The 8,907-nt window shown below is 45.7% G+C and overlaps 1 protein-coding gene across 1 annotated transcript in view; it reads left to right on the top strand.

Moving 5' to 3' along the window:
• The first annotated feature begins 8,266 nt into the window (after nt 1-8,266).
• MCTP2 (multiple C2 and transmembrane domain containing 2) overlaps nt 8,267-8,907 on the top strand; it is a 116,763-nt gene continuing 116,122 nt past the window's right edge. Inside the window, exon 1 of the mRNA XM_074549201.1 lies at nt 8,267-8,406. The gene's annotated coding sequence lies outside the window, so the exon portion shown is untranslated. The remainder of the gene's footprint in view (nt 8,407-8,907) is intronic.

The following is an 8,907-nucleotide window of genomic DNA, read 5'->3' as shown; positions in this document are numbered from 1 at the left end:
CATAAATGGGTTTGGTCATTCTGTGCAAAGCAGAATACACTTTTTTCTAAACTTATTGATGCCTGCCTATCTCTTATCAGCTCTGCTGAAGCTGGATGTATAAAGCACCTGGCTTCCAGCTCTGGCTGTTTCCTGGAAACATTACTCAACTTTTAGTGCTTTTTCACCCCCTGGTCCCTAGGTTTATATTAAAAACCTTAACAATAACCTTTTGGGTTTATCAAAGAAACAGGGGGAAAAGCAAGCTCAAAGCACTTTTGTTATACATATATATTGTGTATCAGCCTCAAACTGCTGAGACAAGAATTAGGTGGGTTTCTTTCAGGCTGCTGTGCCATAAATCTCCAGACTGGCTCTTGTAGTTTATCGGGGCTGAGTGGCTGAGGTGATCCTCCATAAACAACTCAGACATGTGGAAGATGAATTTTAACGAGCATTCTCAAAGCTAAGTGCTACTTCTTGCTTCTACACCTCAAATTCACCCATTTTTTATTTTTATGTTATATCAGAGCTGCTCTGTGCTTTTTCCCCCCTCTAATTATCTACACTCAAGCTGGATTCTGTCAAACCCAGAGGAAAGGGAACATATCAGTGTACACAGAGGTGGGGTTTCCACCTAGAAACCCCTGATTTATGCAAGGGTTCAAACTCCCAGTCAAAACACCTGGGCTTTTAAAAAGGAGGGATTAGACACTTGTGCCTAGGGATTGTTTCGTTTGGTTTTGCCTGTGCAAAAAGGCTTTTGTGTGTTTCGTGTCCTCTCTGTAAAATGTTCAACCTTGTTCTAGGAAAGGCTCCAAAGTAAATTAGAGCAGCCTCAGGGGCTGTTTTAAATCATAGCAGCTGAGGCCTTACCCCAGCACTTCACGCTCCACCCTGTGTCTCTTCCACCAGCACTCTCTGTAATAACCCCAGATCTTCACCTTTCCACAGGGAGAACTCTTTGCTCTGCATCCCTGGTAGGATTTCCCAGGTAGGCTGGGAAACCATCAGATCTGGTTCACAGCAAGCCAAGAGAATGAGAATCAGAGCCCACTGGCCTTGCTGGGAAACAGGCAGTCACCAGTTACTGTAATTCAGTATTCCTGTTTATATTCTGGAGCACGCAGACTGACGAAGTAGGAAAAACACAGCTAGAATAATTGCTCCTGGGTATTGTGCTTTCATTTACAAACATAACCACTCCTGAAGCTGCTGAGCGCAAATTCCCTGAATTTCCAGCATTGTGTAATTGCCCCTATGCCTTCTGTGGGGTTTCCACTTTCCTCAGCTCTGACAAATTCTGGTCCCTGACAGAGGCAGGGCAGGGAAATTGATGGATCAGTGGGATGATCCAGTACCAACAAATCCATAGTTACAAAAATAGGCAGTTATTCTTATCATTTCCTTGTTCTGACACAATTTCCTGCCCTCCTCTCAGGCTGTTCTGAAGATTGCCTGGATGACAGACCCGCTTTGAAGCCTGTCAGCCCCTGTGCAGAGCACCTCTCCGGTTAGGAATTGCTGTCCTGGAGAACAATGGCTGGGAGCAGGGTGAGGGGCAGCCTTTGATCACACCTGGCACGCCTCCAAACGGGCCCTGCTCCTGGGCACTGCTGGGTTTTAGCATTTCTGATCATATCACAGTGAAGCACAGGAGCTGTGCTTTGCTTGGTGAGTTTTATTACCACTCCAGCAGATTTAGTCATCTGCAGCCTCCCTGGGGCAGCCCAGGACAGGAGATGCTCCTGAGCGAGGTAGTTAGGACATGTCTGCAGCAGCCAGGGGAGGAAGGTGAAGGGGTTTAATTAGCAGGGCTCTGCCAGTGCAGTTTATTCTGACAGGAGAGGATTAATGAGCTCTCCCAGCTGCAGCCCTGCTGACAGGTCTGTGTGTGATAATGTTTGGCACGGGGGAGCAGTGTGCAGATGGGATTGATAACCTCCCTGGCAAGTGCAGCTGTCCTTGGCATGGGAAGCAGGGGAGGCTTTAACAATTCCAGCAGGACCCTCAGGGATCTGTCTGCTGGTGGCTCTGAGGATGTATGTGACACCTGGCCTGGCTTTGCAGGCTTGTCACCTTTACCTTGCCATTCTCAAACCAAATTAGGCTCAGTTATGGCAGTTCTCAGCTCATCTTTGGTAATTTCTGGGTCTTTAATGTTAAAAAGTAATTGAGTTTAAAAGACTCAAGTAATTGAATTTAACAAGAGTCCATAGGTCAGTGTTTTGTAAGACCAAGCCTTTATATTTGCTCATGGGATAACACTTGGAGAGCAATAGTAGGTGAGGCTGTAAGTAGATCTGTGGCCATGCCTACATGTAAACACTTGTTCTGATCCAGGAACCTTAAAACTGAGTAATTCAATTCATTCAACATGTAGGAGTATGTACAAGACTAAGCCTTAGTGTCAGTAGTTCTGTGTTATTCTGATTAAACAATGCATTGGAAATATGTATTACCATCAGGGATGGGATCTGCTGTTCTCCAGTTTTAGGCTATGGATTTCAGCTTAGTGAGAGTTTTCTGCTATAATCAAGAGATAAAAATCCCCAAAACAATAACAGTAGCAAAAAAAAAAAAGGCAAATAGCTATTTTTCCTGATTCAAGTCAGCTGTGAGGAAAGTAAACCTTGAGTTTTAGCTGTCAATTTTTAGAAAATACAGTTGAAAACTGCTGTGTTAAAACCTGTGTAACTTTCTTCCTTCAGCTACCCCAGATGACAATTCCAACAGGTGTGGTTCAAGATAGGAAAATATTCTATTTCTTGAACACATTTTGCTTAAAAGACACATAAAGGAAAAGAATTCCTTACTTGGTAGAGTCTGGAAAAGAATAGAACTCTTCCTTACATTCACTCCCAGCCCCATGCTCTGTTCTCTAGATCCAGGACTAGGTTTGGAGCACGCTATAAATCTCTGGTTTGTGTTTGTATCTTCTTCCTGGGAGGATCACTTTGTGAGAAAGCAGAGGTGATGGCACACCAGTAATCAGCTTGTAACAAGTCTGTACTTGAAGGAATGGGAAGAAGATATCGAGGGGAAATTGTACAAAAATATTGAAAGGCTGGTTTGGTTTGGGTTTTTTTTTTTTTTTGGGTGTTGTTTTGGTGGTATTTTTCTTCATTTTTCCCACCCTGTGTTCATAACTTATTTGCATTACTCAGACTTTCCATAGCTCCTGAAGTGCCAACCTCCCCTCTTTAAAGGACCAAATGTCTCACTGCAGCTCTGGTAAGAGCTTGGGGCTGGGAGCTACAAACACCCAGGTTCAGTTTTCCCTTTTCAAGAAGTGCAAGTAGAAAACCCCAACCCAAATAAGTCACTCATCATCTCCTCCCCTACCAAACACTTTGATATTGCTGGAAGGATCAAGATTTCATATTTTATCCCTGACTCTCACTGGTTTCCTGTCTAATCCTGAGCCAATCATAAAAAAAACCCCTTTGCTTGTATCAGCCTTTTTTTCTGACAATACTTCTGAGATGTATGAGGATGCATTGATTAATGCTGGTAAATTCCTTGGAGATTTCTGGATACAACCCCTTATTTAAATCCCTGACTACATTTTGGTTCCAGAAGTTGTCATCTGATCTCAGGAGCCCACAGACCCACTGCTCAGCTCTGCTCTGCTCTTGGGATGAACCAGAGGCTCAGGATGAACCAGAATTTTCAAATGTTCTAAAAGCTCATTGTTTGCACTAGAAACAGTCTCCAGCATTGCTGCTCAATGGATTGTCAGGAAAATTACTGCATAGATTCTGAATTATAAATTCTGTCACAAAATACAGCCTGTTGAAATGGCATTTAAAAGCTAATAATGAATCCTGAGCAGTTGAAACAATTGTCTCACATCTTTGTTCTTTCTCTCCTTGTACAGCTGATGGAAATGTTGTCAGTGCTGCTCAAATGGTGAAGCTGCACACAAACATGGGCATGGGACTGAAAAAGTGAGGAGGAAGGTTGAGGCTGTGATGGTTTCATTTCTGAGAAGTTTAAGCTCAGGTTAGCTGCGGAAATGCCACATGGGCAGAGACAAAAAAATGGTCAGTGACATTTCAGGGCAGAGAATCCAGCCCTCAAGAATGTATCACACGTTTAACTGATAAGGTGAATCATAATGACATTAAGTGAGATTGAAAATATGTGGTTTTTCAAGGTAACCTGTTGGAGCTGAAAGAAAGTAGTCAAGCCATAACTAATTATCATTATTCATTTTTTAATCCCAGACTTACTGACATGCTTAAGTCTCCTAAAGTCTTGAGTGCATTTATTTGTGCAATTGCACAGAATGACTTAAACCTTGCAGTTGGCTTAGTTTGTGTTCTGGGAATGGCTTAACACTGAGAGCTGGGAGCAAACACACCCTTGGTCCTGCTCCAAATTCTGCCTGTAAACCAGGTGCTCAGCTGCAAGGAAAATGGGCTGCAACTTTGGGACTCGTAATTCTGTATTTTGGGGTCACCAGGTCTCTGGGACCCACCTGTCCAAAAGAAATGAAACATAACACTCAACTCTTGCAGGATTTTACTTTGGGGTTTTGAAAAGCCTTTATCAGCTGCATGGCTGAGGGGCTGTGTCCCAGGCTCTCAAATGTCCCAAGCAATCTGTCAAGACAAGTGCTGTAAACACGTCAGCAAAGCTGGAGGTGAGCACGTGGGTGCAAACAGAATTGCTCAAAATCCTGATAAGAACATCTTCAAAGCTTCTGGTGGTGCTTCCAGTGAACACCTTCCACTTGTAGGTGAGATAAGAGGAGGAATTACTGACAAGCTTTTAACTTGATGGAGCTCCAAAGACTTGTTAGCAGATACACTGTCAGGAAAAGGAGTTTTAGCTTACATGGGAGGGAAATTCAGGTTAGATATACACAAAAAATTCTTTCCTGTGAGACTGATGAGGTCTTGGCACAGGGTGCCCAGAGAAGCTGTGGCTGCCCCATCCCTGGCAGTGTCCAAGGCCAGGCTGAAGTGGATTAAGCAACTTGTTCTAGTGAGAGCTGCCCCTGCCCAGGATGGAATTGGGTGAGCTTTAAGGTTCCTTTCAACCCAAACCATTCTGTGACTCTTTTCTTCTGTGATTTGATCTCCTTGTGCCCTCATGCCTCTTCCTCACAACCCTGAAGAAATGCTGCTGCAAACAGGCTGTGCAGAGGGGTGGGCTGGATATAAATGCTTCACTTGCTGCCTCTCTGAAAGGTTGCAGCTGAACCTGTAATTAAGAAAGGAGCTAAAGTCATTATTTTCAGCAGCCTCACATTGATCCACATTGGCCAGGTTTTGGTAAAGGCTGAGAAGGTCATTTTTTCTTTCAGCATAGAGGGTATGTGAACAGCATTTCAGAATACAGGATAAGAAAAGAAGAAAAGTTGCGATTTTTTTCCTTTGCTGAGAAGACAGGTCTTCTTTCTCTCCAGAGAAAATGAGATATTCACACAAAAGATGAGTAGGATTTGATAACGCCAACTATGGTTCTCAATTATATATTTTCTCTTCCCTCACAGGAATTGATAATGACATTTTTAATAAAATCCAGAAGAAAAACATTTGTGTGCACGAAGAGAAGGTGTACAGGGGCTCCTTGTGAGTATGGAAAGCTAATAAGAAATCTTGTTTAGACATACATATTTCAATTTCTCATGCTGAAATTTTTCTGTTTGCTGGATTTTTAACTGCACCTTTTTTTCTTTTTTTGACAAAGTGTTTTACAGGGGGATTTAATTAGTGCTCATCTTTAAGTCATACTTAATGACTTATTGTTATAATAATGCATATCTTGGCTCTTGATGACTTCAGATTACATTAGATACATCCAAAAAATACCCCCAGATTGATGTCTTGGCGACATTTCCAAAGTTTCATGTTTCCTTCTCTCTTCCCCTTAGCCTGCCAGTGATGTAAAGCTCCTATGCCAAGTATCTTCCCAGTACTGTCCTCCTTTTTTTTCTTAGTTAGCAGTGAAGAAACAAAGAACTTGATATTCAGCATTCTGTGGCCTTATCAGCATCTTTAATACAGCTACGTGATGCCTAAGACAAGAAAATTTCTCAAGCTCATGTTTTGCAGAGCCCATATTTGGGTAATCTTGTGACAGTTAATCAATGTATCTCTTTATTACCACTATGTTGTGGCAATCTTTTCTCATATTGGCTATGAGAATTTAGTTTCTGTATCTCTTTCTCCTATTGCATCCAAGGAGCACTGTTACATTTCATTTTGGCAGAGGCACACACAGGCTGCTTTCCTTTGCTGCTCCCTAAATCAGCAGCCACCTTTATTAGATTGCCTTCGGGCATGTCTACAGTTTTTTCTCTCTTGGCTGCAGCCTTTGACAAAACATGCACAGAACTATATTTGATATACATTTTGTGGGATCACACACCTAAGAGAAAAGTGTTTTAAAGGTTGTATTGTTTTAGTTCTAAACTTACCTAATTATCTGAAGCTGATATTTTTCTTGGTTTAGATGAAAGGAAAACAAAAACATTAGTGCCATAAGTTTCCTTTCTTCTCTGTTTTCAGCTGAGCTCGTTGATTAGCTTTCTGATCTCAGCCAAGTTCCCCTTAGATTTTTGATTGCATGAGCTGAGTAAAGCTGTCCTATTCATCATGACAAACTCTGGGAAGGTTTATGCAATTTAGGAGTTGCTGTATACCTGTAACACTGCCTGCAGTAACCAGTGTTGTTGTTGAGCTTGTGCTGGAACATCAGGATCTGGCCCTTCAAACATGACCTTTAAGTCAGGAGGCAAAATAAAGCATTGCCAGGTTTTTTTCCAGTTCCTCTAAAATTGCTCACATGTTCAAGTAATAATCTTCCTGATGTGTAGCTCCCAACTCCTGAACTGATGGCTCCTGGTCCTTCTTTTGTGAATCCATATTGGATTGTGCACAGGTGTGAATTCTTCAGATTTTGCTGAAAGAATTGGAATCATGGTTTTTCATGTTTTCCCCACATTTTTATTCAGTGGTTAGAGAACAATTCTTTGCACTGTGACACCCTTCCCACACGACCATTTCTGTTTTGCAATGACACAAGGTGGTTACATCACCAAGTTTCACTCGATGGTGTGAGATGGGTGTCGCTACGTCAGCTGCAAGAGGTGTAATTTCTGTTCAGAATGACACGTATGGAATGTAAACATGTTCCACCACAAGCCTGTCCTTCCCCATTTCATTGTTCTGCACCTCCTGCAGTGATACCACGCTCCAGGGATGTTGAACAGGGCAGGTGGGAGTGGTGACTGGGTGAGCTCTCCGGGAAGGTGTGTGACCCAGCCTGCTCCAGAAACTCCCTGGCACTGAAGGCATTGTTGGGAGGTGTTTGCCTTTCCACGCTGTGGCAAACTCATGAAGAAACACGTGTGGGACCACATTTCATGGGCAGATACACCAGGTAAGCTCCTCATCTTACCCAGTCCTGCCTCAGTTTCCTTGCCTGCAACGCGGCTGCACCCTTGGCTCTGTTGTCAGGCACCTGGAGATGCTGCCAAAAAAACCTGTTGGGAGACGCAGCCAAGAACAAGTGTTACGTGGCAGCAGCGCTGCTGTTGATTGTATTTCCCTGGCCTGTCGTCATTCATGTCGTTTCCTTCCTAGCTCCACCCTCACCCAGGGCTCTCTAGGGCAGTGCTGCCAGTCCCTGCCCTTTGTCACCACCATGCCTGATGTCCCTGGGGTGCTGGTTTTGGTGGGAGTTCTTGGTGTGGAGTGGCGGGCAGGATGCAGGTCCAGGAGGGGGGAGGATGATGCTGTGAGTGACAGGACCTGTGGAGGGATGCTCCAGGAAGATGCTCCAAGGGGATGCTCCAGGGGGATGTGCCGAGGAAGATGCTCCAGGGGGATCCTCCAGGAAGATGCTCCAAAGGGATGCCCCGGGTGGATGGTCCAGGAAGATGTCCCAGGGGGATGCTCCAAGGGGATGCCTCGGGGAGATCATCCAAGAGGGTGCCCCAGGGGGATGTTCCGAGGGGATGCCTCGGAAGATGCTCCAGGAGAATGCTCCACGGACATCCTCCAAGGGGATGCTCCAGGAGGATCCCCGTGGAGCATCCCCCTGGAGGATCCTCCTGTAACATCCCCCTTGAGGATGCCCCTGGAGGACCCTCCAGGAAGATGCCCTAGGAGGATGCTCCAAGGGGATGTTCCAGGGGATGCCCCGGTAGGATCCTCCAGGGGGATGCCCAGAGGGAAGCGGTGCGCGGCGGATGCCGGCGGGGCGGGCTGTTTGCGGGCAGCCCCGGCGGTTCGGGGGCGGGCGGGCAGCGGAGCGCGCAGGGAGGCGCCGGCGGCGGCACCGCCCCGGCAGGCGGGAGGGGACGGGGACAGGGACGAGGCCACACGGGGCGGCGGTGACAGCGGCGACAGCCACACGTGCCCGGCCGGGAGCGGCGGAGCGGGTCCGATGGGCGGCGGGCGCGGCCGGCAGGTAAAGGAGGGGAGCGCCCGGACAGGGCAGCCCGGCGGGTTCGGAGAGGGAGGTTCTGTAGTTTGCGTTTTAGTTTGCCTTTTTTTTTTTTTTTTTTTTTCTCGTTGTTTGTTTGCGTTTTTGAGGTCTGGCGCGTTTCTGCTGGCTCGGTCGCTCTCTCTGTTCCGCTGCTGGTGCTTCCCCAGGCGCCCCGCAGGACGAACTTTGCCATGGCACGCTCGGGGTTACTTCGCTTTTTTGGCTGGGTGATGCTGCTCCTGGGACTCGCACCGTGTGCGAATAATGCTTTTTGTTGCCGTTGGTGTGAGAAAATGATGCTGGGGAAATTCTCGGCTTCCTCAGGCAGCTCTCACTGAGCCGGCGCATCCCCATGTGCACTTGCTGGCTGAAATTGAGTTGGTTGGCTGTTGGCTTTGACTAAATAAATAAACCACTTAATAGTAATAATAAAACAATCCCTAAACTAAAAACAAACAACAAAGTGGAACATTCACGCTAGTA

This window comes from Zonotrichia albicollis, chromosome 11, assembly GCF_047830755.1.
Source record: "Zonotrichia albicollis isolate bZonAlb1 chromosome 11, bZonAlb1.hap1, whole genome shotgun sequence".
In the NCBI taxonomy this organism is placed as follows: domain Eukaryota; kingdom Metazoa; phylum Chordata; class Aves; order Passeriformes; family Passerellidae; genus Zonotrichia; species Zonotrichia albicollis.
This window is presented reverse-complemented; position numbering and strand designations above follow the sequence as displayed.